This window comes from Rhinatrema bivittatum, chromosome 2 (genome assembly GCF_901001135.1).
Source record: "Rhinatrema bivittatum chromosome 2, aRhiBiv1.1, whole genome shotgun sequence".
In the NCBI taxonomy this organism is placed as follows: domain Eukaryota; kingdom Metazoa; phylum Chordata; class Amphibia; order Gymnophiona; family Rhinatrematidae; genus Rhinatrema; species Rhinatrema bivittatum.
This window is the reverse complement of record NC_042616.1, coordinates 578175785-578195092: the sequence shown is the minus strand read 5'-3', so window position 1 is coordinate 578195092 and position 19308 is coordinate 578175785. Positions and strand designations below refer to the sequence as shown.

The 19308-nt window shown below is 46.5% G+C and overlaps 1 protein-coding gene across 3 annotated transcripts in view; it reads left to right on the top strand.

Annotated features, from left to right (window-relative positions):
- The first annotated feature begins 12214 nt into the window (after window positions 1-12214).
- Window positions 12215-19308, top strand: part of ANKRD12 (ankyrin repeat domain 12) — a 272151-nt gene continuing 265057 nt past the window's right edge. For 2 of the 3 annotated variants that reach the window (XM_029591004.1, XM_029591002.1), the window contains exon 1: window positions 12217-12520. The gene's annotated coding sequence lies outside the window, so the exon portion shown is untranslated. Of the gene's footprint in view, window positions 12521-19308 lie in introns of all 3 variants that reach the window. The other variant, XM_029591003.1, reaches the window with a different exon arrangement.

Below are 19308 nucleotides of genomic sequence, written 5' to 3'. Positions count from 1 at the left end.
CATTTTATAAACCTCTCATACCTCCACTCAGATGTCTACTACAAGCTGAAGAGTCCTAACCTCTTGAGCCTTTCTTCAGAGGGAAATTGTTCCATCCTGCTCTCCCCTTCAACTCCCTGCCCAGAATCTCTCACATTAACCCCCAACTCCTAGATCCCAAGCCAGCAGAAAAAAATCCTCACTCTTTACTGGCCACAACCTTTGGGCTGCCAGATCTTAGGGCTGTCACCAGATATGATAGTTGTGGGTGGAGACAGCTGCATCTCTATCCCTCATTCTTTGCTGTCACTGTGCCAGGCAGGAAAGAGATGAAACTGGAGCTATGAGACTTGATTTATATTCTGCCTTTCAGACACTTCAAAGCAGATTTACTATGCTCTTAGAAGTTGGTTGGGCTGGGTCACAGTATACCATCCATGCTACAAAACCATTACCTGTTAAAAAGAGTATGCTTCTCTCCCAGCCCCCTTCTCTTCCTGGACCAAGACATCCAACCCATAAGCCCATTCCCCTACCATTTAAAATTTCCTAAGCAAACTTGGGGGCCGATGTAATATTGGGCACTGAGCTCAGCGCACCAGTAAATGCACAATTGGATGCACTAGACATTAGAAATGTGAATAGTTTTTATAACTAATTAAAATATCATACAATATTTCTTAATTCGTTATATATCGGCTAAAACGTGAAACGAACACTTTTCCCCCCAAATTTGTGAAAATAGCACACACTAACCCGAAAAACTAACAAAAAACAGTTTGTTATTTTTTGTTACTTTTATTTTTTGTAGTGTGCCCACTAAGCCGAAAAACGATTTTTTACTTTAAAAAAAAAAAAAAAAGCCTATCCGCAGGAAAACAAGATTTTCCCGCAGCCACATGAACCCGAAAGAGCAAACGATTGGGCACCCGATGCACATCCCTACTAGACATACACCGACTGCAATATTGGGATTAGTACATCCAAAACTTGTCCATACCGGCAAGTAGGTAAGAGTGCTCATCACATGCAAATGCCATGTTGATGAGGCTACTAGCTAGTACCCCAAATTAAAAAAAAAAAAAAAAAAAAAAAAAAAAAAAAAAAGTGTGCAGCCGGTGCGCACATTTTACCATTAAAAACGTAATGCCAGCTCAGAGCTGGTGTTAAGTTTTGAGGCATCCCAAGCCATGCTCAGAAGAGCAAGAAATAGTTTTTTGTGGTTCTTCCTACTTAATATTTTTGCGATACTAAGCAAGAGAAACCACATAAAGCAGCAAAAAAAAAAAATAAATAAATAAATTCTTGACAGGAGTCTGGTTAAGAAAAAGGGACACAATTTACAAGCACAACAACTGAATACCACACATAACTTCCACCAATTACCAAGACACTGGACCCTCCGTGTATGCCCCTTACACACGAACCCAGTAACTTACCACTCTTCCAGATGAACCCTATCCTTATCGACCTTAGCAACCATTAGAAACTGTATAACTATGTAAATGCATAAATATATAGCTAACCTCATAGCTCCACCATCCATTTCAGGAAAACTTGTACATCAGACACGCTCAGTGATCATTTATCCAAAGAACTTTCCAACCTGGACACAACCAACCCCAACACAGCCCTTCTCTCCTGGTACAATATCACAGAGTCAATAGCAGATAAATTATGCCCTAAAGCGGTGAAAATAATCAACTCTATGCATAAAAAGAAACAACCTCGGTTCTCCCCTGAACTTAAGCAGATGAAACAAAACCTCAGACACAAAGAAAGCAAATGGCGTAAGGCCCCCCAACTCCACAACTTTGTCAGACTACAAACGCACCCTCCATCTTTACAAGAACTCCATCTTACAGACAAAGAGACTTCTATGCCAGCAGAATTCACGATCTTCAATTCGATGCCAGGACCCTGTTCTCATAAGTTTCCTAACTCACAAAATCTTCTACCCCCGCCATACCAGACGACCAGGCTCAATCCAAAGCAAATGAACTAGCACTCTTCTTTCAGAAAAAAAAAAAAAAACTACAGACACACTAGCGCGCCTCCCCACCAACGCACCCCCCCCCCGCCTTATCTCCAATACCACACTTCACAATGCAGCCATCCTAGACTCCCTCGAACCCACAACCCCACTGGAGATCGAATCCATAACTTAGGAAGCTGAAACCATCTAACCACCCATCAGACCACATTCCGATGAAACTCCTGCTCTTCATCCCAAAGGTCTCTCTCTAGACCTTTGGCCAACATCATAAACTGCTCACTTTTCCAAGGAATCTACCCCGACAGGCTAAAAACTGCCTCACTCAAACCCCCTTCTGAAGAAACCCAACCTTGCACAAGAGAACCCTCCAATCTCCCTTTTCTGGCTAAAATCATGGAGAAATTGGTAAATACACAACTCTCAGATTATCTGGAAGAACACAATATCCTCTACCCATCCCAGTACGGCTTTCGTAAATCAAGTACGGAAACCCTTATCATCTCCCTATCTGACCACATCCTCATGGGCCTTGACAAAGGGCTCTCTTTCATCCTAGTCCTTCTAGACACCTCGGCAGCCTTTGACACTGTGAACCACGCCATCTAAGTCGCCTTGCAGAAATCTAATTATCAGGATCTGCCCACAGATGGTTCAATTCCTTCCTCAGCAACAGAAGCTTCAAAGTAAAAATTAATGAAGAATAAGAAAATTATTCCTCACCTGCTAATTTTCGTTCCTGTAGTACCATGGATCAGTCCAGACAGTGGGTTATGTTCCCCGTCCAGCAGATTGAGTCAGAATAAAAAACTCGAGGAGGCACTATATAAGCCCCTCCCCTTTCCTCAATCTTCAGTAAACTAGACTAGCAAAGCCAACAAGAGAGGAGATAGAGGGATCAAGTAAAGAGAAGCCCGAAAACAAGGCCAAAAAAGTGAAATCTGACTAAACATTACCCCAGAGGGAACTTGCCAACAGAACGTGAACCATAACTAACACTGGAAAAAATCCCAGGAAACAGAGAGAAATAACAGAAAGACTGACCTTTGAGCGGAGTCAACAATCCCAACTGAGAAAAGAAAAACCCCGTAAAATACAGGGAGGGCGTCTGGACTGATCCATGGTACTACAGGAACGAAAATTAGCAGGTGAGGAATAATTTTCTTTTCCCTGTACGTACCAGGATCAGTCCAGACGGTGGGATGTACCAAAGCTTCCCTTACTATGGGTGGGCCACAGACAGCCCCGCTCGGACTCTATCCCCAAAAGAATCCAAACCTGGCGCCCGGACATCTAAACGATAGTGGCGCGTGAAGGTGTGGAGGGACGTCCACGTGGCCGCCCTGCAGATCTCCTGGGGAGATACCGAAGAACTTTCCGCCCAGGAAGTCGCCTGGGACCGAAGTGAATGTGCCCGAACAGAAATTGGAGGGATTTTCCCGGCCCCAAGATATGCAGCTGAGATCGCCCCTTTGAACCAACTGGCAACAGTTGCTTTGGAGGCCAGATGACCCTTCAGAGGACCCGACCAGAGTACGAATAAGTGGTCCGAGAGACTAAACTCGTTAGTGAACGATAGATATTGAAGGAGACACCTTCTGACATCAAGCTTGCGGAGTTCCCTGGGTTCCGTCGAAGCGAAGGAAGGCAAATCGACAGATTGGTTAATATGGAAAGCTGAGACTACCTTTGGTAAGAACGACGGGACCGTGTGTAAAGAGACTCCTTCGTCAGTAAAGTGAAGATATGGCTCCCGACAAGACAATGCCTGAAGCTCCGAAATACGACGGGCCGAACAGATAGCCACCAGAAATATTGTCTTGAGGGTGAGATCCTTGATAGAAGCCGACCTAAGAGGCTCGAAAGGCGGCCCGCTCAGTATACGAAGTACTAAGTTAAGATTCCAAGACGGACAAGGCGGCCTCAAGGGTGGCTTCAGGTGTCTAGCACCTTGCAGAAAACGTACAATATATGGGTGAGCCGACAGCCTTGAGTCCTGCCCATTGTGCAGGAAAGCCCCTAACGCCGCAACTTGTACCCTAAGTGAATTATAGGCTAACCCCAAATCCAGACCGGCCTGCAAGAAGGAAAGGACTTGCGTCACCGAAGCAGAGACTGGACGAATAGAACGCTCCTGGCACCATACCTCAAAGACTTTCCAGACGCGCACATAAGTGACAGAGGTAGACGTCTTGCGTGCCCTTAAGAGAGTGGAAATCACTCCCTCTGAGTATCCACGGCGTCTCAACTTGCGCCTCTCAAAAGCCAAGCCGCAAAACAGAAGCGATCTGCCTGCTCGAAAAATATAGGGCCCTGTCGCAGTAGGTGGAAGAGATGATTGAGCCGCAGGGGTCCCTCTGCCGCTAGATGAAGAAGGTCCACAAACCAGGGCCGTCGGGGCCATTCCGGTGCCACTAGAATGACTGGACCCGGATGGCTCTCTATGCGACAGAGAACCTTCGCCACCAGGGGCCACGGAGGGAAGACATACAGTAAGATCTTCCGAAGCCACAGTAGAACCAAGGCATTGACTCCTTCCGCCCCGTATTCTCTTCGTCGGCTGAAGAAGAATCGAGGGGCCTTTGCGTTTGTGGCCGTGGCCATGAGGTCCATGTGAGGAGTCCCCCAGCGGGAGGTTATTAGACTCATCGCTTCCTCGGAAAGCTCCCATTCTCTGGGATCTAAGCGCTGTCGGCTTAAGAAGTCTGCCTGTATATTGTCCACGCCCGCAATGTGAGAGGCTGCCAGGCGACTCAAATTGACCTCCGCCCACTGCATCAGTCTGTCCGCTTCCAGCGAGACGTGACGGCTCCTTGTGCCCCCCTGACGGTTGATGTACGATACCGTGGTCACGTTGTCTGATAGGACCCTGACTGCCCAATGGCGGACCAAGGGAAGAAACTCCAACGCCAGGCGCACCGCTCTTGTTTCCAGATGGTTGATGGGCCACCGGGACTGTTCCGCTGTCCAAGTGCCCTGAATGGAATCCGCCCCGCAGACCGCTCCCCAGCAGGTCAGACTTGCGTCCGTGGTGACGACCACCCAGTCTGGGACCTCCAGGGAGACCCCTCGTGCTAGGTGGCGAGGAACCAGCCACCAGCGGAGATTGAGCCTTGCAACAGTCTGTATTGGGAGAACCTCCTGAAATTCCTGCGACACTGGCTTCCAACGGGATAACAAGACCCACTGAAGAGGACGCAGATGCGCAAACGCCCACGGGACTAGGTCTATGGTGGAGGCCATGGACCCCAGTACCTGTAGGTAGTTCCATGCTGTGGGTGCCTGGAGAGATTGGAACTGGAGGATCTGTTCGCTCAAGGCATGTGCCCGGTCCTCGCTTAGAAACACCTGTCCCAGATTGGTATCGAAGCGAGCACCCAGAAAATTCAATGACTGGGATGGAGAGAGACTGCTCTTGGGAAAGTTGATGATCCACCCTAGGGACCGAAGTAATCGCACCACCTTGCTGACCACTTGGACCCCCTCGGTTCGAGATTTTGCCCGGATAAGCCAGTCGTCCAGGTAAGGGTGCACCAGAACCCCATCTCGGTGCAGGGCTGCGACCACAACCACCATAATCTTTGTAAAAACCCGTGGAGCTGTCGCCAAACCGAACAGGAGTGCTTGAAACTGAAAATGCTGTCCTTGAATTTTGAAACTAAGATAGCGGTGGTGCGCCCTGTGAATCGGGATATGCAGATAAGCTTCCGTTATATCCAAGAATGCGAGGAATTCCCCTGGGTGGACCGCCGCGAGCACTGATCGTAGAGTTTCCATACGGAAACATGGGAACCGGAGGTACTGGTTGACAGTCTTGAGGTCTAGGATGGGCCGACAATTGCCCTCTTTCTTGGGCACCACAAAATAAATGGAATAATGACCCAGTTCGGCAGCAGATACTGGGGTAATTGCCCCCAAAGAGAAGACGGTCGAGAGTTTGAGAAAAGAGCTGCAGGGGGAGAAAAGAAACCTGTCTCTGGGCGGGCAGACAAAATCCAAGGCGTAGCCGTGTCTTAAGATATCGAGGACCCACTGATCCGACGTGATTCGGGCCCATTCCCCGTAGAAGCGGGCAATGCGACCCCCCAGACTGGGAATCGGATCGCAGGTCAGCCTGGCATCATTGGAGTTTTGAGGAAGAACTCTGGGGCTGTCCTCCCTTGCCGGGCCTGTGGCCCCGAAAGGACCAGTTCCAGGTCCGCGAACGAAAAGGAGAAGTCAGAGACTGTTGATGCTGCTGTTGCTGCTGTCTGGGAGGACGGTATCGTCGTTGAGTATGGGAGCGATACCTGGTGGAGCTGAAGGAGCTAGATGTCCACGGCCTGTCCTCCGGAAGCTTGTAAATCGCATTCTCGTTGAGGGACTTGATCTCGTCCAAGTCCTCTCCAAAGAGAAACTTACCTTTAAAAGGAAGCAAGCCTAAGCGTATTTTGGAAGAGGCATCCGCTGACCAGTTTCGCAACCACAGAAGCAGACGGGCCGAGACCGCAGCGACCATCGATCGGGCCTGGACCCGAAGGAGGTCATACAAGGCATCTGCTCCATAGGCGAGCACGGATTCTAAACGATCTGCCTGCTGAGCTTCAGCATCCGGAAGAACCTGGGAGGTGAGCAATTGTTGAACCCATCGGAGACCCGCTCTTTGTGCAAGAGAACTGCAGATGGTCGCTCGGAGGCCCAATGCTGAAACCTCACAGATTCTTTTGAGATAAACCTCCAACTTCCTGTCCTAGAGATCCTTGAGCGCTGTACCGCCCGTGACCGGGATGGTAGTGCTCTTAGTTACGGCCGAAACTGCGGAATCCACAGCAGGAACTTTGAGGAGCTCCAAAAAAATCTTCTGGCAGAGGATAAAGTTTGTTCATTGCTCTACTGACCTTGAGAGAGGCCTCCAGTGAATCCCATTCTCTAGCGATCAGTTGCAAAAAGGTGAGATGTGTTGGAAATGCCTTAGACAGAGGACGAAGGCCTGCCAGCAAAGGGTCCCCCTTTCTGCCCTGACAAGAGGCTGCTACCGGTTCTGGGGGAGCATCAATATCCATTTCCTGGAGAATATGAGGAATTAGATCATCCAGCTCATCATACTGAAAAATTCATAGGACCCTTGGGTCATCCCCTTCCACCTGAGAAGTGAACGTGGGGTCATCCTCTGCATCCGGGAGCGGGTCCCCTGTCGGGGGGTTGCTGGGGCCACCCAATGGGGCCTGTGGGACCCGGGAGGGTCCCGGGTCTCCTGCGTGAGGTAACGCCCTATCCTGGGAAGAAGACCCCTCCAGGGACGATCCCAGATGCGCCCGTTTGGGAGGAGGGAGTCCCCCAGGAGTCTCCAAGGGCTGAGACTTGCACTGTAAGAAAGCCCGGTGCATAAGAAGCACGAACTCGGGCGAAAACTCCAGAGGTCCCTGAGGAAAACTATCCTGGTGCTCCCCTCCACGACCGTCAGGTTCCGGGCCAGGGAGTGGCGCAGAGCCAGAGGGCAACACCGGAGTCGGGCCTTCAGTATCTTCCTCCCCTTCTGAAAATAAAATGGCTGCCATTCCCGCGCTCAGAGGGAACGGGGCCTGCCGCTTTCGAGACGCGCAGTCCTCACAGCGGGGACCCGCAGACTCGTCGTCCTGTCCTTCGGTGACTTCACCCTCAAAAATGCAGGAGTCACAGAGGCCCTCCCGTGAGAGCAGACCAGCCTCTGCCTGCCGCAGGCAGAACACTCAGAGGAGCGTGGCATGGTCTGTTCGGCTTTTTTTTTTGAAAGGACTGACAGGAAAAAGAGCGCACGATTCGCACTGCAGAAACGCCGCGGGCACACAGACCACCCCTCCCCACCGACCCAGAGAGAGCGCCTAAGGACTAAACCTCCCGGCGTCCGACAGTCCCGGGAGAAGGATTCGCGAACCGTGGGTCGGTAGCGGCTGAAACTAATTTAAAATAACGGGGGAGGGAGGGGGAGTGACTAGCACCTCTAGTATGCACCCCGGGTCCGGCCCGAATACAGAGAGTACAACAAGAAAACCTGAGGAAAAAAAAAAAATTAACACAAGAAAATTCCCCAACACTCCCCCAATACCCAAAGATTGGTGCCCTGAAAAAACGGAGGGGGGGGGGTAGAATAAAAGAAACGAGGTACAGACTTGGCAGCAAGCACCTCAACTCAAAAGGCAGAAACCTGCTGAGTCTCCTCAGAAAACTAAATTGTTTCAAAATTATACCTTTTACTTATTTACTTGATCCCTTTATGAGAAAAAAGCAAAAGAAAACAGAAAACCTAATCTCCTGCACTGGGGACCGCAGAGTCCCCTGCTCACATCTACTGGAGTCAGAAGAATACTGAAGATTGAGGAAAGGGGAGGGGCTTATATAGTGCCCCCTCTCGAGTTTTTTATTCTGACTCCATCTGCTGGACGGGGAACATAACCCACTGTCTGGACTGATCCTGGTACGTACAGGGAACTCCAGACGTCAAATCTACATTAGGTGTACCACAAGGCTCTTCCCTGTGACCCACCCTCTTCAAATATATATCTCCTGCCCCTCTGTCAGTTGCTTACAAACCTAAAATTAATACACTACCTGTATGCAGGCGACGTGCAGATACTGATCCCCATAACAGAATCTCTCCCTAAAACTCTCACTTACTGGGAAAACTGCCTCCAATCTATTAACAACCTACTCACCAGTTTGAACCTGGTTCTCAATGCATCCAAGACAGAACTCCTTCTCATCTACTCAGACCACTCGGCCCTAATCCATCCGACAACTCAACACTCAGATCACACAAGTAAGGGACCTAGGAGTAATCCTCGATAGCCATCTGAATCTAAAGAAATCCATCAACACTACCAAGGATTATTTTTATAAACTACAAGTTATGAAAAGGCTCAAACCTCTCCTTCATTTTCAGGATTGTACTCCAAACCACACTCTTCTCCAAAACAGATTACTGCAATGCTCTCCTTCTTGGGCTCCCCATCTCTTCCAAACCACTACAGATGCTCCAAAATGCTGCGGCTAGAATCCTAACCAACACCAACAGAGGAGCACACATCACTCCAATACTACGGAACCTTCACTGGCTGCCAACAAAATCCAGAATTTTGCACAAGGCCCTTACCACAATTCACAAAACCGTTCATAATCAGCAACAACTAGACCTCCAGATTCCACTCAAATTATACTCATCTTCAAGACCTATCAGAGAAGCATATAAAGGTACCCTGCGAGTCCCCCCAATGAAATCCACACATCTATCATCCACCAAAGAACGAGCATTCTCTACAGCGGGTCCAGCCATTTGGAATAATATGCCCACAGACCTCAGACTAGAACCTTGTCCTCTAATCTTCCGAAAAAAAACTTAAGACCTGGCTCTTCCTCCAACTTTTTCAAAACCAACAATTCCCCATCAAACAGGACTCTGCCTACCTGACTAAGCGCCCCGCCAAATTTAGGCATTTTATGTATTCCTCTGTTTCTTTGTTACATTGCACTATTTAGTTTATTCTCTCATGCTGTCCTTTGCCTCCAGCTATCCTAGCCCCCAAGTTAATACTTCCTTGTTATATGTAACTTCCGCCTATGGTTAAATGGTTGATTAAGTTATACCCCTTGTTACATGTAAACAGATCTGATATGAATTTTATTCATGAACGTCGGTATATAAAAGTGTTAAATAAATTTCTACGATAACAGTACCTCTGATCGTAATGTATACATTAACTTTTTGCATCTAAAATTGTAAACAGTTATGATGGCAAAAAAACAAAGGACGGTATATAAAACTCGATAAATAAAGCATTCATTTTCCTAACCTGCAGCTGTGTGCTGGTTAGGTAAACGGATGCTCAATTTTCTGAGCATCCATTTTCCTTACCTGCACACAACCATTTCTCCTGGGCGCTTAATGGCATGGACACGCAAATTATCCATGGTGTCCCTTTTAGTGCGCCAGCTCTTTAGACTATTAGATCCAGCACCCAAAAGAGGGGATATGTGGGTATTAAAAAAAACAAACAAACAAACATGCGTCCAAGTTAGAGACACTTTTTGTGCTCATGATATTGCATCAACCCCATAATTTGGGTTGAAGGCTCTGGCATTTTTGATCAAAAGGTGAGATACTCTTCCCTTTTAATAGATTTTCTTATGAAGATACACAGCAGCCCAGTTTGAAGCCTGGACTGGTGTTACTGCTCACAGGTTGCAAATTATGCGCTAACTGAACCCTTTGCATTCTTAGGCACATGCTGTGCAAGCCTCCCTTCGCCCAAGCAGCCATACTATGAAGTTGGCATAGAAACAGTACTGCTGTTAAAGATAAGAACCCTCTTATGACACCCTTCTCTTATCACCATTATCCAATAGGACATATTAGTTAAATATCTCCCTCACTCTGGGCAGGTGTAGGTCAAATAAAACGTTTGGAAAAACCAGAAATGCAAGCATAGTTGCCATTATATACATATGCTTGTAAGAGAAGCAAGGCATGCTTAGTGCTGCTCAAATACAGCTACAGCATACTCTGATGAACAAATTCTGTCCCATGCAACCAGAACCCTATGAGGTTCAGGGTGCCTTTTATATGGATGACTGCAGATTAATGTGACATACTTAACATTTAGCATGTTAAGTCTAAGCATCTTTTAAACTGAATGTACAGCAAGTGTCCCTGGTTACCCTCCCCCCAGTTCTATTATCAGTTACACTGTAAAGCCCTGTTGGCTATTTTCATGTTGTATGGAAACCGATGTGATGTTTTGTTAACGAATGTCGGTATACAAAAACTTTAAATAAATAAAAAATAAACCAGAATGACTGACCCACATTTACAACCACAGGAAGATAGTATTCTGCGTTGAAACAAGAACAGATTCCTGTGAAATACGTAATCTTCTCCAACGGGTTTCTCTTCCCAGTCGTAACACTGGTCGTCTGGGATGCTTATTTCCTCCCTATCATCAGTCCCTAATAGTCATTCCTCAATAAAAAGCTATAAACAATATGAAGTAAACGATAAAGACAGGTGTTTCTTTATACCTAATGAAAGCAGGAAACTAAAAAAAACTGAAGTTAGCAAGTAGCACATTTAAGACTAATTCGAGAAAATTCTTTCACTCAACACACAAGCTCTGGAATTTGTTGCCAGAGGATGTGGTTAGTGCAGTTACTGTAGCTGGGTTTAAAAAAAGGTTTGGATAAGTTCTTGGAGAAGTCCATTAACTATTAATCAAGTTGACTTATGGAATGGCCTCTATTACTGGCATCAAAAGTATAAAGATCTTCTTGGTGTTTGGGTACTTGCCAGCTTCTTATGGCCTGGTTTCGCCTCTGTTGGAAACAGGATGCTGGGCTTGATGGACCCTTGGTCTGATCGAGCATGGCAATTTCTTATAAAACATCGGTCACAAGCACACCCATATTCCTGCAACTTTTCCCCGACTATTAGCTCCAGTACCGCCACTAATCCTGTTCTCTTTAACCAAACACCATCTCCACCCAACACCTAATCTTTCACTGAAACGCTGCCCATTTCTGATCAAACAGCTCGCCCTACACGTTCCCCTCATTAATATGGGTTTCGCTCCGATCAGATTGGGTAGTACATGTTCCCCTGTGAAGGAGTTCACCCCCGCCCCGCCAACATCGTAGTGGCCCCTGCGCAACATTCCCCACCCCCAGGAGTCGCCTATTCTTGACCTGCAGCGAAACGCCCTCCCGCCCCATACGCATGCGCCCTAGCCACTAGTCTAAAACCCACTGCGCAATCACCTATTAAAAAAACACACAATCCATCACCACACGAAAAGGAACGAAACAAACCCACAAAACGACTCATCTTCCTTCTTTACACAACTGTCCCCTCTCACAGTTCTTTCCCTTACCCCACGAACTAGTGACTGTTCATAAACGGATGCTGCCGCTTCAGCATTACTGTTTCCCGTACTGCAGTCGCTCCGGCTCATCCCCACTTTCCAGAACTTTCCAGTCGCAGCGCACGAACACACAGGAAGCCAGGCTGCTTACGTAGCTATGCGCGTCACTCCCCTTTTTATACTGTCGAACGCTCGCGGAAAAAAAAGTACATTATAATAATTTACCAAAGCGTATTTATATATTATATATATATATATTATATATATATATATGTTTTTTGTTTGGAGGAGCCCGCATAGTTACGGAAGCCGACAACTGAACTACAGAAGAAAAAGCAATTAATTTATATATGGTTTCAAAGGAAATAAAAAAAACAAACCGATAGAAATAGCGAGCAAGCACAGAACCTATCCCCGGGCAGAAGCGTTAACGTTCCGAATCGGACCAATAAACGGGGCCGTTACGTCTGTCGCGAGCTGCCCGGTCACGCGGGAGCGTGGAGGCCAATCAGGCTTCCTCTTGTTCTCGGGAGAGGAATTTCTGGTTAGAGACGGAGAGGGAATGTTTTCAAACCCGACCGTGTGACAGCGACGGGCAGCTGCAGGCTGGCAGCGTGAGGTAACCTTCATCAGCGAGGCGTGGGGGGTACCGCTCCCCGCCCCAAGCCGTGCACAGCCGCAGGTAAGAGTGGGCGCCAGGCGAGAAGGGAGGGAGCGTGTACATGTGTGCGTGTCCAGCGCGGGTGGAGACTGCCCGGGGTAATTCCGTGGCGCAAGAGCGGGCTCCCCTGGGAGTAGAGGGCGAGTCCCGCCGTGACAGGGTGCAGTGGTGTGAGCGGGCGGGACGTGCTGTCAGCTGCGGCAGCGCCTTTCTTCCCCTTTCTCTGTCAGATGGGTGGCCTGTTCAGCTGAAGAGAAAAGAGGGACCGCGGCTGGGCCGGTCCTTGCCGTAGCGCCGCTGTCTCTTCTGGAGCTTCCTTGCGCGGGCGGGGGAAGTGTGTTCTCTCCGGATACGGGATCCATGCTGCCTCGCGCACACACACACACACACCCTCCTTATCCCACTCCGGTTCAGGGATTAGCCCGTGTGTGAGTGACCCATGTCAGGTTCTCTTCCCCCATCTCTTTTGTACGGACAGACTGTGCAGAGGGGTGGGGGGACTATATGTGAAGGGTGCCTTTATCTTGTGACAGCTCAGGATGCTGCATCGTCTCTCGTCTTATTCTTTGCCCCCCCCCCCCCCCCCCGGCTGGTCAGCAAGAAACTGCTCCTCGGAGTCTTTTTAGAAACGTGCAAAGTTAACAAAGTGACAATATTAAATGTTATTTGAATGCCTGATTTGATACATTTTTGTTTAAATACCAGCGATAGACTATCATGGAAACGGTTAAAAGGACACGGTTTTTTTTTCTGTTACGTAGAAGGGGAGGGGGACTGAACATCAAAGAGGAAATGCAGCTACTATATGCTCTACTTCCACTATGAATTTCTATATTGTTTTTTACAGCAACATACATATTTATAGGTGATTACGTCAAAAGCTATATCAGCCTAGTAGCTGGCCAAGTGAAAATTGTTTATGCAAATTATACTCCATATGTTAAAAAAAAAAATCCTTTATACTTTTATGTTTAAACGTTTGCTCTGTAAACCGTTGGGTAACCTACTTCCATAGGCATATGATGTTAACATTTATCCACATTGTTTTGTTGTTGTGTAGGTTATAAAGTGTGCAAATGACTAAAAATCCATGATATCTTTTGTCAGTAAATTTACTAGTTATTTATACAATTGCATCATGTTCTCATAGTACTCTTGCCATACCATTTTCATAATTTTAACCATAGTTCCCCTTGATTCTTGTGTCCAGAAATTTTTGAGAAGGACAACTGTGAAGCTAGCTGAGCTCATCAGCAAAAGCATAATTTGCTCTTTTATGGGTACCGAGTTAATTGCATAAGGCGATATTCGATTTGACTAGCATGTTTCTAGATATAAATAAGATATATGTGGAACACGTGAGGATGATTATTTAGGCTTCTATTGTAGCAAATGAGTGTCACTATTGTCTTAGCTCTTCTGTGGGGATGTCTGCAGAGGTGATGTTTGTAAGTGGGTGTGTCCGTGGAAGCTGTAGCCATAAAGCCAGAAAATAATTTGTTGTAAATGAAAAACTATGCAGTGCAGTACAAGAATTGGTTTTAATTTGTCTGATTTGATATTAGTACTAAATTTCACTATGTATGTGTCTTGCAGATATTGTACAAGTTGTACATGAATGGATAATACATGTTATGCTGACATGATTATAAAGCCCCAGCGCTCATAAAAGCTTTCTCAACATAAGCTTCCAGTTGCAAGGGTGCTGTATGATGGTCACTCTTTACATACAATAAGAGCCTTTATTATTTAGCGGAATTTTCTCTATTAGTATTGACATTTCAGGTTCTGCAGTTAGTAAATGTGATCAGGCTTTTTTTCTTTTTTTTTTTAGAACACAGTTCATTATTAATGCTTTTCTTACCATCCTTAGATAAGTGTAGACTTCATTTACAGTTTCCCTGTCATAAATTTTATGGATTTTTCAGTACAGTTATAATATTTTATGATAAAAGCATCAATTAACTGTATCCTGTGCATAACACTGATTTTTGTCAAAATGAATATTATAAATCCTTACCTATTTTCAGAATATTTTGTTTTTCTTTACTCTCCACTATCAAAAATGCCATGTCGCATGCATCTTAGAGACCACTGTCCTCATGAGATGAGGTGTTCATAGAATTCTTAACATAAGTAGCATGCAGTCTTAGTTATCTAGTTCCATATATGTGAATAATTCTGGAAGCTAAGACAGCAAATGAATAACTCTTATAATTTAGTAAAGTATAGTATAAGACAGGCATAAAAGAATGTGAAAAGAAGCTTGCTAGAGAGGCAAAAACTAAAAAATGTTTTCAAATACGTCAGAAGCAGAAAGCCTGTGAGATATTTGGTTGGACATTTAGATGATTGAGATGTTAGTGGGGCACTTAAGACAAGGCTAGAATGGAAAGATTAGATTAATTATTTCCTTTAGTGTTTTACTGAGGAGGATGTTAGGGAGATACCCATGATGGAAATGGTATTTAATGGTGATGATTTAGAGAAACTGAAACAAATCTGGTGAATCGCAAGCCTGCGATAGCTAGCGAAGGTAGCACACGCCTGCGCTACCTACATCGGGGCGGAGTCGGCCCCGGAAGAGGAGGAGTCGGGGCGTCACCGGGGCCGACTCTGCGATGACGGCGCAGACAGCGAAAAGGTAAGGGCCTTTTCGCTGCCTATTTCGCGCCCAATAACTATACCTTCTATGGTGGAGTTATTGGGCGCGATGCCAGCAGCGATCGCTGCAGGCTAGCACAGGACCACCCCCCACCCGTTTCGGCCCCCCGCCCCTCATTACCGCATTTTTCTAAAGTATCGCAGGCCTGCGATACTTTAGAAAATGAGGCCGTTATAGAGAAACAAATCACCTGAACCAGATGGTATACAACCCAGAGTTTTGAAAGAACTCAAAACTGAAATTGCAGACCTATTACTAGTAATTTGTAACTTATCATTAAAATAATCTGTTGTATCTGAAGATTGGCGGGTGGCCTGTGTAACACCAATCTTTAAAAGGCTCCAATGGTGATCTGAGAAACTGTGGACCAGTGAGCCTAACGTCAGTGCTGAGAAAAATCGTAGAAACTATTCTAAAGAATACAATTTCATAGCATATAGAAAAACATGGTTTAATAGGACACGGTCAACTTGGATTTACCTAAGAAAGACCTTGCCTCACCAATGTGCTACATTTTTTTTCAAGCGGTTAAAAAAAGTGAGCTGGTAAATATATTACTCCTGGGGGAATTCTGCGCACAAAAACTTAAAATTCTGCAAACTTTATATTGGTCAAAATAACACAGTTTACATGACAGTCTTTAAGTAATTACATTTTAAATTACTACAGAAAAAAGTAATTACTTAGAGATGCAGAATTTTCCTAGAAATTCACTGTAAGTGTGTCCCTTCCACACTCTCTCCCTAGTCCCCTGGCCACTTTGCCCTCTCAGGCCCTAACTCCTCCACCTGCCAGGATCTCTCCCCTCCACCACTAGATTCAGCCCCTTCCACTCTATCAACAGTCCCAGAGTTTGACCCCATTCTCAGTACTGCCCCTCACACAGGCTCTCTCTGTCCCTCCCTCTCACACACATGCTCCCTCTCTCTAGTACACATACACACACCCTCATACAGGCTTCCTCACTCTCTCACACACAAACATCCCCTCATATAGGGTTTCCTCTCTCTTGCATACAAACCCATACAAGTTCCCTTTCTCTCTCAATGCATACATCCTCACACAGGCTACCTATGTCTTTATTTCATGCACCCCTTCACACAGGCTCTGTCTCAACACATACACAATCCCTTCACATAGGCTAGCACCCTCACATACACATGATCCCTTTTTCATACACACAAACACATTCCTTCACAATCTCCTCTCTCTGGCACTCTCCTTCAAGCATCCCCCCCTCCCCCCCCGCTCTCTCTACCACCCTCCAGCTCACCACACACACTCACTCACACACTCACACTCACTCACTCTCACAGGGGCCTTCATCTTCGCCGCAAGCAGAACGTGTCCAGAAGCACGAGGGAGCCTTCATCTTCGCTGTAAACGGTGCACGCTCTGTTCACAGCACTCTGGGGACTTCATCTTCACTGTGAGCGGAGCGTGTCCCTCAGCACATGGGGGGGCCTTCATCTTCGCTGCAAACTGTGCACACTCTGTTCACGGCACACGTGGGCCATCATCTTCACCGTGAGTGGAGCGCCTGGGCCTTCATCTTTGCGCGCTCCATTCATGGCATGCCGGGATCTCCTCTGCTATTTTCTGCGCAGAATTTAGCAATTCTGCGCAGGAGGAATTCTGCACAAATTCTGCGCTCCGCAGTAGCGCAGAATTCTCCCAGGACTAATGTATATTATATCTGAATATTCAGAAGGGGTTTGGCAAAGTCCATCATAAGAGACACCAGGAAACTAAAATCATGGGATAGGAGAAAATGTCCTTTTGTGGTTGGGAACTGGTTGAAAGGTAGAAAACAGAGTAGGATTCAGTGATCCATTTTCTTAATGGAGGAAGAAAAATAGTGGAATGCCCCAGGGATCTATAATGGGACTGTGCTTTTTAACTTATTTATAAATGATCTTGAATGATCTTGAAAATGGAACAAGTAAAGTGATCAAATTTGTGGTTGACACCAAATTATTCCAAGTTATTAAATCACAAGTGGATTATGAGAAATTGCAGGAGGACCTTGGGATACTGGGCATCCAAATAGTAAATAAAAATTAATGTGGACAAGTGCAACGTGATGGACATAGGGGAAAAATAATCCAAACTGGAGTTGCATGATAATAGGTTCCTTATTTGGCTTCAGCACCTTAGAAAGGGAGCTAGGTGTCATTGTGGATAATAATGTTGAAATCCTCAGCTTAGTGTGTGGTGGTGGTCAAAAAAGCAAACAGTGTTGGGAATTATTATTAAAGGAATAGAGAATAAAATGGAGAATATCATACTATCTCTGTATCACTCCATGGGGCAACTGCAGCTAGAGTATGGTGTGCAGTTCTGGTTGTTGCATCTCAAAAATATATATAGCGGAATTAGAAAAGATACAGAGAAGGGTGACCAAAATGATAAAGGAGATGGAACCGCTCCCCATGAGGAAAAGCTAAAGAGGTTAAAGCTCTTTAGTGTTGTGCGCCCCGTCCGCACCCGGTCCACGCACGGGCCTGCTCACCTTGCTAACTCCTCTGCATGTCACAGGTCGGCCTCCCCAGCGGCAGCCATGAGCTCCGCTAGGCCTCGGTGTCCCGCAGTGGCGGTTGCCGGTCTCCAGTAGCGTTGGCCACACCCCTACGCGCGTGCGGACCGCCTGGCCTCTTGTAGGGCTAGGGGCGGGTCCTAGCTCTGCGGCGCACCCTGATTGATGGAACTATACCAGGAAGTCCCTGCCTGCACTTCCTTGCCTTGGCAATCGGGTCGGCATTGTATTGTGTGCTAGGTTGCCTCCGTGTTCACAGTCTTGTTCCAGGATCCTACTGTTTCAGCCTTGTTCCAGCATCCTCCTGTTCCTGTGTCTGTCTGTTCGTCTTCCCAGTTAGTACCCTTGGACTGTCTCTCTGGTACTGACCTCTGCCTGTTCCTTGACCTTCCTGACTGCTGCCTGCATCCTGACCTCTGCCTGCCTTGTGACCTCGTCTGACCTCCGGAACCTGACCTCTGCCTTGTTGACTACTACTCTGATTGATCCTCGGATTCTGACCTTGGCTACCATTGCCTACGACTCCTGATTCTGACTTTGTCCCTTGCCTTGTCATCGCCTCTCCAGTCAACAGCGTGAAGTCCGACCGCACTCCCTTGCTGATCGTGGGCATGCCTCTCTACTACCTCTCTGGGAGACCCTGCGAAGCCCACCTAAGTCCAAGCATCCCGGGTCCCTACGGGCTCCACCCGGGGGGACCTCGGGCTTCGAGTGGTGAAGCTCATCCAAGCCTCTGTCTCCTCCTGTGCTCCACCCCCTGGGGGCAGATGCTTCCTGGTCCCTACCAGGGAGCCGTTCTCCACTGCACCAGGACAAGGGTCCACCTCCAAGCTCAACATTTAGCTTGGAGAAGAGGTGACTGAGGGAAGATATACAGGTCTATAAAATCATGAGTGGAATGGAACAGGTAAATGTGAATAAGCTTTATTCTTTCAAAAAATATTAAGACTTGGGGACACTGCATGAAATTACTAAGTAGGATATTTAAAAGAAATCGGAGAAAATAATTTTTTCACTCAATGCACAATTATTTATACATTTGTCTGCTTTTCCCAAGATGTTTCTAAGTGGTTTACAATGGAAAATAAATAAATAAATATTTATTTATTTACTTATTTAACACTTTTCTATACCGACCTTCGTGAAAGAAAGATTCATATCAAATCGGTTTACATGGAACTCAAGGACTAGGGGGCATTCCATGAAGTTAGCAAGTAGCACATTTAAGACTAATCGGAGAAAATTCTTTTTCACTCAACGCACAATAAAGCTCTGGAATTTGTTGCCAGAGGATGTGGTTAGTGCATTTGGGTAGCTGGGTTCAAAACAGGTTTGGATAAGTTCTTGGAAGAGAAGTCCATTAACTGCTATTAATCAAGTTTACTTAGGGAATAGCCACTGCTATTAATTGCATCAGTAGCATGGGACCTTCTAGGTGTTTGGGTAATTGCCAGGTTCTTGTGGCCTGGTTTGGCCTCTGTTGGAAACAGGATGCTGGGCTTGATGGACCCTTGGTCTGACCCAGCATGGCAATTTCTTATGTTCTTATGTTCATATAACAAGAAGGCAGAAGGCAAAGTTACATATAACAAGGAGATTGAACTTGGG